General features: G+C 44.5%; 1 protein-coding gene across 3 annotated transcripts in view; it reads left to right on the forward strand.

Moving 5' to 3' along the window:
* The window catches only part of Map3k4 (mitogen-activated protein kinase kinase kinase 4), a 169,541-nt gene that overhangs the window by 86,817 nt on the left and 66,984 nt on the right, over positions 1-15,740 (forward strand). The gene's annotated exons all lie outside the window — the stretch shown is intronic.

A 15,740-nucleotide genomic window follows, 5' to 3' on the forward strand; every position in this document is an offset into this window, starting at 1 on the left:
TGTTTCATAAATGGATTTCATGACAGAGCTATTTCAGAAGGACGAAGCTGTCTGTAGAGAAATGTGAACCCTGAGCTAGGAAGCTGACAGGGTTCTGCTTTTAGGGAGCTCTTTGCTTGTGAGCTGTTTGAAGACGCTGTGCATGGATTTTTGGCAGAGGGCATCTAGCTTAGAGAACTTAGTAGAAACTGTTAACCTTTTTAGTCTTTTGATAGGGGAAATTTTGAAGAAAAAAAAAACCTTTGATACATTTATTTAAAATCTGAAGTTTTTTTTATGAATTGTGTTCTCATGTCACTTAGCGTGGGCATTGAAATACTGATCTTTCTGCCTCTCTTTCGGGGTGCTGGGACTATAGGTGTATGCCACCTTGTCTGATTTATACTGTCTACGAATTGAACCTAGGGCTCTGTGCATGCTAGGCAAGAACTCTACCAACTAACATATCCCCCTAGTAACTGAAATCTAAATTATTAAATTTGTTAGCACATACTCATGATACAGAATAATGTGTATCACAGTGGGTGTGCGGTTCTCATGTTCTTTGATGATATTCCTCTCTCCCATTGCACTCTCTTACTGTCGTCTTACTGATTTCTTCCTCTTCCCATTGGATTATCCTGATAAAGATGTAAAAGAATATAACTTAACTTGATTTTCTCATTAAAAGTTTGAAATAATTTGTTTACATACATTTAGTTTTTACTTAAATGAAGAATTATGCATTTACTAAGGCAAGTCTTAGGGATGGTAGACTCTTTAATGTTCATCTCATCCAACTTCCCAGCCATGAAGAGTTTAGAGTAGTGGGAACTTGGAAAGACACATGCTGTGCCTCTCTCAGTGTAGAGAAGAGGGAAAAAAAATGTCTCCAGAGGCTGCAGTTGCACCAGGTTATAACTTAGGACCAGGTCCACGAAACTGCTTCTCGCTCCCTTCAGCACCCTGAGCCCAAGATGCTCTTTAGCCACCTAACTCGCTCACACAGCTGGGCTTCAGCTCAACCCACGAAAGCAGTGCCTTGGCTTTATGGCCATTATGAGTCCTAGGTAGATCAGTTAGGCAGCCATTATAGGTTCTAGGATCAAATAGGGGGGGAGATTCTTTTTGGGGGCAGAGAGACAGAGACAGAGACAGAGAGAGACAGAGACAGAGAGGAGAAAAGACAAGGAATCCCCTCTTAAGTCATTTTACACAACTTTTTTTCCCCCATAAAAATGTTGGGCCCAGGATATAGATGTGCTAGAGGTCAAAAGACTTTGCATCAGTGGTTGATCGTTTGGAGAAGCAGGCAAGAAAGCTCTTCATGTTGTGAACAGAGCTTACTAGGACATTGTGCTTGGAGTCTGGGAGACCAGCATAGTGGTGTGCATGCAGACAGTAAGAGTAGGCTCCGGAGGTTTCAGTGGAGGATAGGAATCTGTTGGGGACTGGACCAGTGGCCATTTGTGTTACATCTGGGAAGAATTTGGCTAGTCTGTGCACTGGAGACTCTGGTGTGTTAAAGATGTCAGGAATGTGGGACTCCTGGAAGGCAAATTAGAGTGAGACCGAATTCTAAGCTAGTGGGTGAATTTATTGGGTGAAAATGAGTTCAGCGCAGCCTGGTGTCCAGGGTGCCGCACGGTTGTTACTCGCTGCTTTTGGTCAGGTTTGCAGTGAGTTCACAGTGGAGCAGAGGGGCGTGAGGAGTGTGGAAGTGCGAGTGTGAGTGAGTGTGAAGTGTGGACAGAGCTGCTGTGGATGAAACTGTGGTGACTGCGAATCAGAAAAGAAAGTGCCCTGCATGTGGGGCCATAAAACATCCCAGGAAGCTGTGCTCCACTCAGCGGCCACTGCAGCTGCGGTGAGAACTAATCTCAGTGTGCTGGCGGACCTCCGTGCTGCCGTCCATGCAGTACTGGTTCTGCGTGAGTGGATCAGCAGATGGAAGTGTTATGAGGCCATGGGGCCTGAGCTAGGTGGTGTGTGGCAGCGTTGACGTCCCTGTGGAGCTCCTGAGCAGGCTCTCTCTAAAGGTGGAGGAACAGGGGGCTCCTGGGGAGCCAGCACAGCTCTCTGGAGTCCAGGCAGTGTCAGCAGGAGCCCCAGGTTATGGCCATGGTGCTCCCGACTTAATTTGGCCGGCTTTTCACTGCTGCCGTCCTCCTGTTCCTCTCTTTTGGAGCAGGGTTTTTTGTTTCATGTTGTTTTATATTGGAAGTGGGCATTTTGGATTTTACAGTGATCAGAGTCACAGAATCGCCTCAGCTCTCAGAAGACGCTGACTTTTGAGCAGTGTAGGAGCTATGAGACGCTGAGACTTTCTGAAGTATGAACTATATTTGTTTTGTATCATGTATGATGGTGTGTCTGTAGGGTCTATGGCAGACTATTGTCTTCAGTAGGAAGTATCCTCTGCAGGCTCACAACTGGTAAGTAAACAGCTGGTCCCCAGCTGGTGGCACTGTTTGGGGAGACTGTGAAAACTTTGGAGCCTGGGGCCTAGCTGGCAGGAGTAGGCTATCGGTGCTGGCCTCCTTGTTGATGGAGCTCCCTGAATCCTGTCCAGAGAGGTCTGAGCAAATGCCACCTCAAGCCTCTGCTGCCATGAGGAACTGTATTCCTTGAGCTGGGAGCCAAACCAAACTCCCTATGAAGTTGCTTCCAGTCAGGTATTTGGCTACCTTGAGGAGAAAAGTTAGCAGAATGGGGATCAAAAGCAATTTTGAGAAAAATAGGCAAAATCTCATACTTTTGTGTCATGCAGCGGTGTTACACAGTCCAGGCCTTGTGTAGCCCATGAGGTGGTTCTCATGCCGTTTGTCCCTGAAGCAGGAAGGCTCTGAGCCTGGTTTAGGATTCACTGCAAAGAGTAACATTGGAGTATATGAATGCCTTTTCTTTAAAACACGACTGTGTTTTAAGATTTTTCAAATAGTGCAATCCTTAAAGATGAAAATTGGAACTCAGTTTTCATTGCGTGCGTGTGTGAGAGTGAGAGGTGGGGGAAGGAGGAAGGGAGGGAGGGAGAGAGATTAGGATACAGGAATATTGCCTTCATCCTTTCTCAGCATTGCCTACTTCAGGGTCACCCTTGACAGCGAGCGCTCTGTTGCCCTAGATTAGGGAACGTCTGTTTGTGTCCTCTCAAGCCCCTAGTTTTCTGTGATGGTCCGTGTCACCATCTGGACTTGTACACCCATACATACTCTCACTTGTTTATGTTGCTTGCTGTAAAGAAACATGAAACCCCTTGAGGGCAGGGCAGGAAGTTCTGTCACTTCCCGGTCTCATTTTCTGGATGGGTGTAGCCATGCTACCACTGATACCTTCTGTCCCTATTGCTGAGAGTGTAGGTTTTGGTACAAACGGGTTTTGAGTCTGACCCTTTGGTTACTCACTGTGATTTGGGGAAAGTTATTTACCATCTTTATTTCTTTTGAAAAGCAAAGGCAGTAATGACATGCACTGCATGGATTGTTACTAACCTTCTATACTTAGTGCCATTTTGTATTGTACTGTATTTTTTGGCTTGTTTCTTTGTGGCTTAAGGTAGAAGGAAGAGGGAAAGCCCACTGCAATAGTCTTTTAAAGCCATCCATCAATACCCCTTGAAACTAGAAATCTTCCCCCATCTGCAGAAGCCAAGAAAATTGATTTTTGAGACCCAGCTTTTCCACATCCCCTCTTTTGCTCCAGTTGTTACTTCTTGTGCATACCCCCTTGCCCTGCTTGGAGTTTTGAGAAGTGCTTGGCAAGACCTAAGTCATGCTGTTGAACTCTCTGGGGTGACTACTGATGAAGCGTCTTATCACAGTAAGCAGGGACAGCTAGCTTTTGCTGTGGAAGCTCTCAGTTGTGCATTTGACTGGATGTTTTTGTGGTTTAGATTAATGTGCTTTTCAGTTTTTAAATGTTATCCACTATATTTAAGAGTAATCATTTTCTTCAAATTCCTGTAGTTCCTTCGCAGAGAAGTATATTAAAGTAACTGGTTAAAGTAGTAAACTGCTCCCTAATTAAAGTAACCAATTAGAAAGGCGGCTCCAGTCTATTGTAGAGAAGTAAGAGAAGCACAGAGACTTAGCAGCCACTGCTCCAGGCCACCTCAGTACTTATCCCTGACATTGTGAAAACGATGAGGAACAGGTGTGTTTGTCACGCTGATGGTGGGTTGATCTTGTAGATCTGTTTGTTCCATAGCCCTGTGGTATAGCAATGACAGGCATGTTCTACTTATGTGATAGAGCCTTGATGTAGGATGTCATATGTCAATCTGTTGATCTCATTGGTTAAGTAATAAACAAACTGCTTGGCCTCATAGGTTAGAACATAGGTGGGTGGAGTAAACAGAACAGAATGCTGGGAGGAAGAGGAAGTGAGCTCAGACTCGACAGCTCTGCTCTCTGGAGCAGAGGTCATGCTCCCCTCTCCCGGGCAGACGCATGAAGCTCAGACCCAGGATGGACGTAGGCTAGAATCTTTCCCGGTAAGACTGATGCTACACAGATTATTAGAGATGGGTTGATTGGGATATGAGAATTAGCCTGTAAGGGCTAGAGTTAATGGGCCAAGCAGTGTTTAAAAGAATACAGTTTGTGTGTTGTCATTTCGGGGCATAAGCTAGCCAGGCGGCCGGGATGCTGGGGACGCAGCCCCGCCGCTCCTATCACTACAGAACCCTGTGGATTATGGTACTGCATATTTATGTTATCAATGCTTTGTAACTTTTATGACCTGATACAAACATTAATGTACATTTTTAGTATTCTATTTCTGAAGGATAAATTTCTAGCTCCTAAGGTAGAAGTTTAAAGCTCTTGAGACATGTTGCTACTTTTTTTAAAATAGAAATATATCTTTACCCTTACTCACTCTAGTGTGAGAGACTCTGCCCTGCACAGTCCAAGCACAGAGTCGGTCTCTCAGTTCCTAGGAGTTATGTGGCTAGCGTATTAGTCCGTTTTTAGTACTGTAAATGACATACCTGAGGCAGGCCAATTTTATAAAGAAGTTTTCTTGGCCCAAACTTCTGCAAGCCAAAAGTTCAAACATCCCAGCACAGGCTCTGGGCACAACCCATGCTGGCTTCATCACTTCATGGCAGATAGCAATGGCTGGGACCTGGAACGTGTGTGAGCAAGAGGTTCCATTGCCAGACAGGAAGTCAGAGTGAAACTGGAGTCCTGAGAGTACTGCCTTAGTCCCTGTTTAGGGCACACTTGCAGCTGACTGGGACTTCCCACTAGGCCTTGCTGCTTCCAGGTCTCAAAATGTTGTAGACTTCCACTCCAGGGACAAGCTTCCAACCTGTGAACCTGTGGGGCAGACCATGACCATGGTGTAGAGTAAGGCTTTATCCAGCAACCGTGCAAACAACCCAGGGTCATCCTTTTTTCTTTTGGTAATTCTCACTCTGCTTGATTCCAGTCACTAGTCTTATGGACCCATCTGGGAGTTCCAGAAACCCCAACTAAGCCCACTGGTATTTTCTCAGAGCTGTCCAAACATGCCTTCAGAAACCTGTACCCAAAAGTACCTGGCATAGTCCCTAGTAAGCCTGCCCTGTGGAAGACAAGTACTCTGGCCTGTGGCTGGCTGCAGGTGCCAGCAGGAAGCAGCAGAGGAAAACAGAATCGAATCTGTGGCTGCAGAAACTTAGTGGCTCACAACTTGCTGCTGACAGTTGAAAGTATACAGGGCCCAGTGGGGATTGCTTGCCAGAATAAGGTAGTTGTTAGAGATGTTTGGTTGCTCCTACCACATGTGGACAAGATAAAAGTCAACCCAATAAGCTCTGGACACAATGTTTCCGAGTATAATGATGAACTCAGTGTTGAAGGCAGCATGACTGTTGGGTCTCATTTCCCAAAGTAGACACATGGTCTTTATGAAGGAAAATTGTTGCATATATTAGACTACACTAAGAATCCATCAAAAACACCTAGTAAAGACTATGCCCCAACTACTGTGACTACTAATAAAAATCCAGAGATAAATTATATTAAAAAAAAAAAACAACTGGTCTAGAGGATGCTGCATTCAAATGAAAGAAGTCGAGGCCAAGTGAGCATTTAAAAGCGTATCTGAAATTATGACTGATAATATCAAGCAGAGTCATGCCAGGACACTGAGACACCGATTGATGCATGCTACAGCCAATGAGTGGATTGACAGTTCAACCATTGAAAACGTCTACAGCAAGTGTCTGAAATGTTTACATTTGATCTGTACAGATTTAAAGTGGGACAGGTGTGTGTGTAAAAGTGTCTCTTCTGGTTGGACAATCCATGAAAAGTAGCATCAAACTATCCCAATTATTTTAAAATAAGACAGCAGACCAAATCTTTGGTTTTCCAGGGGCCTTCTGGGAAATCTCAAGGACAATTTTAGGTTTATCTATCATTTGGTTTGGAGAAGGAGGATTCTGCAGTTGTTCAGTTTGAATACAATGAGATGACAAGAATTGTCATTGGCTGTGTACTTTACCAAAGTACAACAGAATTTTTAAAAAGTTAACATAAGCAAGTGACATGTAAGGAACTGAAGAGTTTTGTTTCTTATGTAGTCAGGGATCTAAGTCAGGTATGAGCCACAGGTGACTGTCTCCAGTAACACGCAGAACTTTGCTGTGTAGACAGCTAGTACAGAGGTATGGTGACCCTGTCATCCTTCTTTAAGAACAGGTCAGTAATCTAAGAAGCTTTTGACATGGCAACACAACCGGATTTTAGTTTTGTATGGATGTAACTTGATTCTCAAGCAACAAAAATTTAGAAAAATTGGCTTTGACTCTGCAAAGTAAAACCCCTTCTGTAACTTTGTACATCATTAACAGGTTTACATATGTGTACCCTTTCTGTGGCATATAAAAGTAGAGGCTTATAAACCTAAATTATGTTTAATAATTGATGTTTTCATACTTTAGGCATGGTCTAAGTATATCCAGTGGGCAGCCATGGCTGTGTTGTTTGCGGTTCCCACACCTGTACAGCAGCTTACAAGCATCGCCATCTCCAGTTCTGGGGGCTCTGCCACTTTTTTCTGGCCTCTACAGGCACTTCATGCATATGGCGCACATACACACACATGCAAGCAAAGCACTCACATTCACAAAATTTAAAGAGCTTTAGGTTATCTAAAGCTGGAGAGATGGCTTAGCGGTTAAGAGCACTGCCTGCTCTTCCAAAGGTCCCGAGTTCAATTCCCAGCAACCACATGGTGGCGCACAACCATCTGTACTGAGATCTGGTGCCCTCTTAAGGAAGAGACCTGATCAGTCGTCCTCATCAACTTAGAACATGAAACCCAATATGGACAAGTTCAGCAGAACAGCTATATACAGGCTGCCCATGCAGGCTTTAGCATCTCCAGGGCATAAATTTCATTTCATTTTCATTTCAGGTTATCTAAAGATCTAGTAGTACAGTGTTATTATAATAGAGTTTGTCAGGGTGTGAATTTATATTCTCTCTTACTGTGTCCAGAAATTCAAAAAGGATGCATATTAGCGCAAAAACCTCTGCGTAATTGGGAAACTCAGGAACAAACATTTTCACCAACCAGTGATATAAATTTGTTTCATTTCCCAGAGGGTTGTCTGGGTATTATGAACTTGAATTCTTAGTTTTCTGACTTAGTTTCTGGAGGACACTTCTTTATCCCCCTCATGCTGAACTAAAGATCATGTCCCTTAATTTTGGTAGTTTTAGTAATGTATGGCAGGTTGAAATCTGCTGTGGTGTAGCTGTCTAGTGGTGGGAAATGCAGGGAGAGGGAAGGGCCTGAGTTTCAGACCTGGCAGTAAAGACTTACGTACCCACTTATGTCATTTTAGCCGTGATTAAGAATGAGCACAGGAGCACAACGTCTCCCGTTTCAGATCTGTGCCCGGTGGGCATGGATCCTAATTGATTTGAGCTCAAATCACAATGAGTAGTAGGCAAAGCAGAAAACCTTATGCTTTGTTGTCTTTTTCTCAGCAGAGACGTGATCCCTGTTACCCATTAATCTGTTTATAGAGATTGGTAGATGATCAGACCATGAAACCCACAGAATCTCACAGAGAATTGGCATCCATCCCTTACTGTTCGGTCAGTGGTAAGGGCCAAAACATAGGAGGAGTAGAATTCACCCCTGGTCCCCACTGCAGGCCTCATGCCGAGATCCTGAAGATGGGGTCTACATCCTGTCTGTCCTGGCTCCAATCCACAGCCGGCAGAGTGAACTGCATGGCCAAGGTGCTTTTATTCAGGCTGGCGCAGGGAGAAAGTATTCATTAGTGAGCACATGTAGCAGGAAGGGTGATATGGGATTCCCCTCTGTATGCTGTGATTACCATTGATTAATCAAGAACTGCTTTGAGGGGGCTGGAGAGATGGCTCAGTGGTTAAGAGCATTGCCTGCTCTTCCAAAGGTCCTGAGTTCAATTCTCAGCAACCACATGGTGGCTCACAACCATCTGTAATAAGGTCTGGTGCCCTCTTCTGGCCTTCGGCATACACACAGATAGACTATTGTATACATAATAAATAATAAACAAATAATTAAAAAAGAACTGCTTTGAGCCTATAGCAGAGCAGGGAAGAACAGAGTTAGGTTAGGAGGCAGAGTCATGGAGAAGCCATGTAGCCTGCCAAGACAGAGACAGACACTGAAACTTTAGTCAGTAAGCCACATCCATGTGGTGATACACAGATTAATAGAAATGGGTTAAATTAGCCAATAAGAAGTTAGAGCTAATAGGCTAAGCAGTGATTTAATTAATGGTTTCTCTGTGGTTATTTCGGGAGTCTGAGCAGTCAGGAACCAACAAGCAGCCTCCCTACAACAGAAGGGAAACATGGGGATCCCTGCAGAAGGATAAAGGTGAGGTTTTCCTCAGGACGTGGCCAGCCTTTGAGACTGAACTTTGGAATACAAAGGCATTTCTGTTATGTTCAGAGTTCAGATGCTGTTCAGCATGTTACAAGGGATATGTGTCCAGTTCACCAGTCTTTGTAATGCTAGGTATCTTCATTTGGATCAAATAGTTGGAAATAGTCGATTTTAAATTTGTGTGTTTGGTTGTTTGGTCTGCATATATGCATGTGCACATGTGTTCAGTGCATGCACCACACGTGTTCAGTATTGGGTCCCTTGGAGGTGGAGTTAGAGATGGTGGTGAGCTGACATGTGAGTGCTGGCACTCCAACCCCAGCCCTTTGCGAGAGCAGTAGTGCTCTTAAGCGCCGAGCTGCCTCTCCAACCCCTGAAGTAGCCCTTACCCGATTCTGAGATTCTGGACGTATGTATTTATAGCCCTGGAAACTGGACAGAAAGTCTTCACACTTTAAGCCGTTGCTTTGGTTCTGTAAGCAGTTAGTAGACACCAATTCTGTCTTTAGTAATTGGAAATTGAGCTTTTGAAGATTATTTCTTCTACAGTCATCTGTATCTTTAAAATGCATTGTAATTTTATGTATCGTTAAAATTTATGAATCATTAAATTATAACAGTGCTTTTTCGATATTTTGGTTGTAGGATATAGGGAAATATCAGCAATTAGAATTTTGAAGTATGTGTATGCAGAGTGAAGCCATTGGCTTCTTTTACTGATTCTGGTAAAGTCAGAGAGAGTAGAAAGTGGGATGTGGTGGTTTTCACCGTGTGATGTTTGGTCCAGCCTTTGTCTGCCAGGAGAACTTGTGTGGCATCTGAATAGCATCCTCACCACTTTCTGCTTTCTCTCAGGAGGCAGTTTGTTTTAGTCGACTGGTTGGTTAACTTGAGGCAGAGCTCTTGCTGTGTTGCTTAGGCTGGTCTGGGACTCAGCGTCTTCTTGCCTTTCCCTCCCAGGTGCTGGGATTATAGGTACAGTTTGTCTTCATAAGTCCTCCTGGACTTTCTGGCTGTTTCTAGTTCTTTTGCTGTTTTTCAGCTCAATTTTATGTATACTGATATTTGTTTTGTTTTTGTTTTTCGAGACACAGTTTCTCTGTAGCTTTGGAGCCTGTCCTGGAACTAGCTCTGTAGACCAGGCTGGCCTCGAACTCACAAGAGATCTCCCTGCCTCTGCCTCTCGAGTGCTGGAATTAAAGGCGTGCTCCACCACCGCCCAGCATCAGGCTGTTTCAATAGAGTAAAATCCTGGAAATGTAGCTTCTATCTCAGCATTTGTTTATGATGTCTCAACTATAGGATTTTTCTGTTGCACTGTATGTGGCAGGGCCCCACTTTTTAAGATTTTTAATTTATATGTTGCCAAATGCTTAGAATATTTTTGCTAGTTTCTCCTATAACCCCCTGAGCTTATTCTTGCATTGTAATGATGATTTTGAGATGTTGTCAGGCTTGGCAGAGGGCTGGGTGGGTGAAGGCACACAACCACACAAGCCTGGTAAGCTCCATTTGATTCCTGGAACCCATATGAAGGCAGAGGACAGAAAGCACTCAACAAAGTTGTCCTGTCCACGTGTGTTATGGCATGTGTACCCCCAACTCTACCTACCCCCTTCTCTTTTCTCACTTGCATACACTCGCGTGCGCATGTAAATGCACGCCCGCGCACAGGCACACTTGTAGAGGATCTGAATTTAGTTCCAGCACCAACCTTGAATGGCCCACAGCTGCCTGTAACTCCAGCTCATGAGAATCTGACGCCCTCTACTGACCTTTATGAGTACTGCATTCACTCTGCATAAACCCATACCCAGACACATAAACATTATTCAAATAAAAAGAAATATAAAGGTCTGGAGAGATGGCTCAGAGGTTAAGAGCACCGACTGCTCTTTCAGAGGTCCGGGGTTCAACTCCCATACCCACATGGTGGCTCACAACTGTCTGGAACTCCAGCTCCAGGGCCTGAACCCCATGCCAATGACACTGATGCACATAACAAACAACAAATGAAATATAAAGTAAACTAAGTTAACACAGCGTTTGTGACACTGTGTTAATCAGAGTTTACATTTCTTCCTGTTACATTTTGGGATCTCTGTTCATCTCTTTATTAGACCATCAGGTGTTTTAGACAGGCAGAGTAACACAGCTTCACAGAGTTAGAGAGATGCAGCGTAAACAAAAGTCACACACCTGAAAATAATGTCCCCCAGCACGTGGGGGTAGTACCTGCCCGTCAGGTGTTCTCCCATTGCTGTTGCGGCCACATGAATTCTCAGGGTGTCTGTAAATGGGGGAGTGGGCTTGTGTGTGGGTGTGTTGGATGCTCATGAGGGATTTCTATAGTGTTTCAGATTATTGTGACCTGAGGGAAATTACGAAGGGGAAGGAAGCGGTCTGCAGGGAGGAGGGGGGAATGAGGATAGTAGAGCAAAGAAAGACACAATAACTGATGTTTTCTCTCCTGACTGAAATCTAGATTATATACATACACATATATACATACAGCAGGAGGGGTTCTGTTTGGAGTTGGAGAATGGTACGGACGCAAGCATAAGCAAAATACAAAGAGAGGTATGTGAAAATGTCTTGATGTAATTTTAAAAAATTATAAAAATATTTAGAAAAGAATTGTATAGTAGATAGGTAGACATAGTACTTGATGAGAAAATATCCCATTTAAGCCTTTGATTCCAGTGTGTGTCAGCTGTGTGGTCTTTCTCGCTCTGCCAGGCTACCACCGAAGTGAAGACTCCCGCTGTGGCCCTTTACCAGTGTGAGACTCTGGATGTGCCTTTAGCGAGAGCAGCAGAGATAAGCCTTGTCCAAGGCATTGCCCAGATCAGCCTAGGAAGGGAGGAGAAGGACGACGGCTGGGATGTGGTGGGGAGTGTTCACCCGCTCGTCAGAAGCCCGTATGTGCTTGCTCATGTTTGTTCTCCATCACTTAGGTCGTAGCAGCTGTATGCAGTTTCTCTTGGTGGACAGGAAGGTCTGCTTAGCTACCATGCCATGACCTCTTGAATGGCCTTACTGATCCTTGGAGCACACTGCTTTTCGCTTTCTCAACGTGCTAGTGTTTTCTGAGAATGAAATGTAAATGAATGAGCAGAACTAAGGAAAGACTGGCTTCCCCTTTAGTTCCTCATGCCAGACTTGTTTGCGCAGTTGAGTTACACACCTTAGGTGCTTGGTTAGAGCCTCCTGTGTGTGGTGTTTGACTGAGAGTTAATGCAGAGCCTGTTGTAAGGACCCTCTTCCTCGTGTCTGAGTATAATAGAATTGCCTTCCTTTCAAATAAACTCTTGCTATTGGCTTTTGAATCAATTTTTCAGAATCTGAATAGTAGGTGATTAAAATGGGCTAGGATGGTTGGCAAAGGTCCTTCCCTATTCCATGATTTGCCATACTTACTGCTGTTTTGTTTTCTCAAAAGAATAGATGAAGCACCCTTCTGTGTTGGAGCACTGACAACTTGTACCTATTCTGAAGTGTGTTGGGATTCTGTTACCGAGAGCCTCTCATCCCTGGACATCACTGCTCTAAACTAGTGGAAGGTGTGACTGAGAGATGCTCCCCCTGATTGCGTTCTGCAGTTTCCCCTGGGCTGTTTCCACGTTCTGACAGTTAGTAGTGCTGCTGTGACCACTTACGTACTAGTTTTTGTGTGGATATGTCCTGATTTTTCTAGTCTGTCCAACTAGCAGACTTGCTGATCACTTGTTCTGCATGGTCACACTGTTTGGCATTCTCACCAGCCAAGTAGTGGGTTCTGATGTCTCCACATCCTTGTGAACGGTTAGTATCCGACTTTTAGACTGTCCTGGGGGTGCAGACTGCTGCTTACTGGGCTTCTTTAGTGGTGGTGATCTTCTTTTCATGTGCCTATTGATCATTGTTTATCTTGTATCATTGTACCTTTTGGACAGGTCTCTTATCAGATCTATGATTTACAAGTGTTCCCTGCCATTATGTGAGCTCTGTTACCCTCTCAGAATTGCACAAAAGTTTTACATTTTGATGAGGACAGTTAATCAGTTTCCTGGCTTTTGTTTCTTTGGCAAGGGATTTTGTAGTAGGAAGATTGCATTGCTGCATCTAAGGCCTTGAAGAGACCCTGTTTGCTGCCAAAATGTCTTAGTTCTTACTCTCCATCCGTCTAGTTTACATCCATTTTCTTTGTTATGAGCTCTAGTTGATCCTCTTTCCTGTGACTGGCTGTTGCTCTCTTCCCTCTCAATGATGTTGGCACCTCAGTGGAACCTAGTTGGCTTTTAGAACGGGTTTATTTCTGGATCCTAGTTCTGTTCCACTGATCGATACATCTGGCTTTCCTGTCTAGCCATGTCTTTGTGGCTCATAGTACCAAGCTGGCCACTCAAAGCTTTGTGGTAAGCTCTGAAAGTGGGAAAGGGAATGCTTGCTTTCGTTGCTTTTCAGGATTGCGTTGGTCTCCCTTCTCTGCAACTGTGTGAATGCGGTGCACATGTCTCCATCCCTCATTCTTCCCATGTTAATAGAGTTTATTCAGTGTGTATCCGGTATGTATCGCCTCAGTAAAGGTCCTGTGTGCATTGGGTGAGAGAAAAAAAGATGACAGAGGTCTTAGTGATTAACAGAGAAATGGTTAGACTCGGTACAGTTAAAATTATCCTTGTAAGAGGGCTTCATTATTAACAGTAAACTTTCAGATAGGTGTCAGAATTCCATACTGGTTTTGTGACAAGCACATGAACTGTTGGAGGATTATTTGTCTTTGGGAACCATCTATATTTGAGAAGTATGTCACTTTTTTATAGTTGGGTGTTCTAAATGATGCCAGTTTCCCCAGTTAAATTTTAAGTTTTAGATATTTTATAATCTTCCTTAAGAACTGAATTTTCAAAGAATTCCTGTGCTCCCCTGAATAATCTGACACTGGGGCCAGGGTGAGGTGAGGTTGATTGTTTTTGAATAAAATTTCCCATCTGTTTTGTCCCCTAGAGGAATCCGTATGTAGTCCCTGTTATGAAGTCTTTAGATTTGTTAATACTGCCTTTTCTATCTGAGTAGTGAATTAAATGGTGTTGCTTAACTTTAACACAGAAAAAAGTCCAAAGAACAGCCTTGTTGGCTTAAACTATGAATACACTGCTTTTTAGTGACAAATGATAAACAGACCCCAAGATAGGCAGATCAGCTTGGGTGCAGAGTGCCTGCTCATGATGCCAAGTGCCCACCAGCCAGGGCGATCCTAAGTCCCACAACAGGAAGCACATACGGCAAGTCTCTTGGTGTGGAATATTATTTTAAGGTGTGTTACATTTGTTTATGCTGTGGAACATTTGCTTAATAATGCAAAGATGTGTTGCGTTTAACTGTGTGAAGCTGTGTTACTTTGCCTGTCTAAGACAACTGATTGGTCTAATAAAGAGCTGAACAGCCAACAGCAAGGCAGGAGAAAGGATAGGTGGGGCTGGATAAATAGAAGGAGAAAAGGAGAGGAAGCGAGAGGTTCAAGGAGCAAGAGAATAAGGAGAGGAGGACGGCAGGGGCCAGCCACCTAGACACACCCAGCCACACAGCCAGCCGTGGAGTAAGAGTGAAAGTTAAGATATAGAGAAGAAAAGCTGAAAGCCCAGAGGCAAAAGGTAAATGGGATACTTTAAGGAAAGCTGGCAGAAATAAACCAAGCGAAGGCCGGGCACTTAAAAGTAATGATAAGCCTCAGTGTGTGGTTTATTTGGGAGCTGGGTGGTGGGCCCCCAAAAGAGTAAAGAGTAAAAACAAGTCTCTTCCTGGGTGGTTGTGCCAGGTTGACTGCAGGGAAGGCCACCCCAGGCCAGCAGTGGAGGAGTGAATTGGGCTCTGTGGGCTGAGGCCATGGAGGTTGAGGGGCCAGTACTTGAGAGGAAGGAAGAAGGCAGAAAAGGGCTCCAGGAGTCTGTGAGGCCTCTGGGTTCTGTAAGGACAGACATACTTGTTTAGGATCAGATTGCTCAGGGTGAGGCAGAGCCCGCCACAGAGGCGCTGTGCACGGGAGTCTCCCAGAGGCACACAGAAGCAGTGGCCGCCGAGGCCAGCGTGAGGATGATGGAGATGTATGTTGCGCGCTGATCTTGGAGCTGTAACTTAGCAGTGGGGCAGACTGCTAAGGGCTTCTCTGTCATTAGCCAAACTTGAAAGGAAGCCTGAAGGAATTAAGGGAGTTAGAAACAATTTAAAACAGCCAGCATTCACCCCACATTCTAACACACAGCAACAAAATCCAGACATTAGCTTTATGACATCAGTATCCAGTAAGAAATGACCAGTCACAGGGTGGCAGCATGTGGCTATAATTCCAGTGTTACGGAGACTGAGGCAGGAGGCTACATAATAAGACCCAACGTCCAAAACAAAACAGACAACACTAGTCATTCCAATAAGCAGGAAGGTGACACAGCCAGGAGAAATCTGCACTTAGTGGGCACAGTCCCAGAAGTATCGGCAGAAGCCAGAAGTGCTATTAAGATAGATGGTTATCTTTAAATTTCTAAAGAAAAGCATGAATGTTGAAAAATTTAAGAAACACAAAAGCTCTTGTAGAGCTGCCTGAGATGAAAGGTTTGCCATCTGCAGTGAGAGCCGGAGAGGGGTGGCTGGCACTGCAGACACCGAGCGGTGACTGGTCTGTGAGCTCGGGATCACAGCAGCAGAAACTGCAGCAGTGGTCAGAAAGAGCGGCCAGCTCAGCTGGTGAAACACAGCAAGAGGAAACTGGGGCAGGAAAGACTAATGGGTCACACATAGGCCGCACAGAGCACAGCGCCCCCTGAGCAGCAGAGTTGTCTGAGTCTCCATAGGTCTGTGTTTGCAGTGTTTGTCAGTCCTGTGAATGAGGTTAGTGGCTTTCC

This window comes from Alexandromys fortis, unplaced genomic scaffold (assembly GCF_014885135.2).
Source record: "Alexandromys fortis isolate MF-2015 unplaced genomic scaffold, M_Fortis_MF-2015_v1.1 scaffold_23, whole genome shotgun sequence".
In the NCBI taxonomy this organism is placed as follows: Eukaryota; Metazoa; Chordata; class Mammalia; order Rodentia; family Cricetidae; genus Alexandromys; species Alexandromys fortis.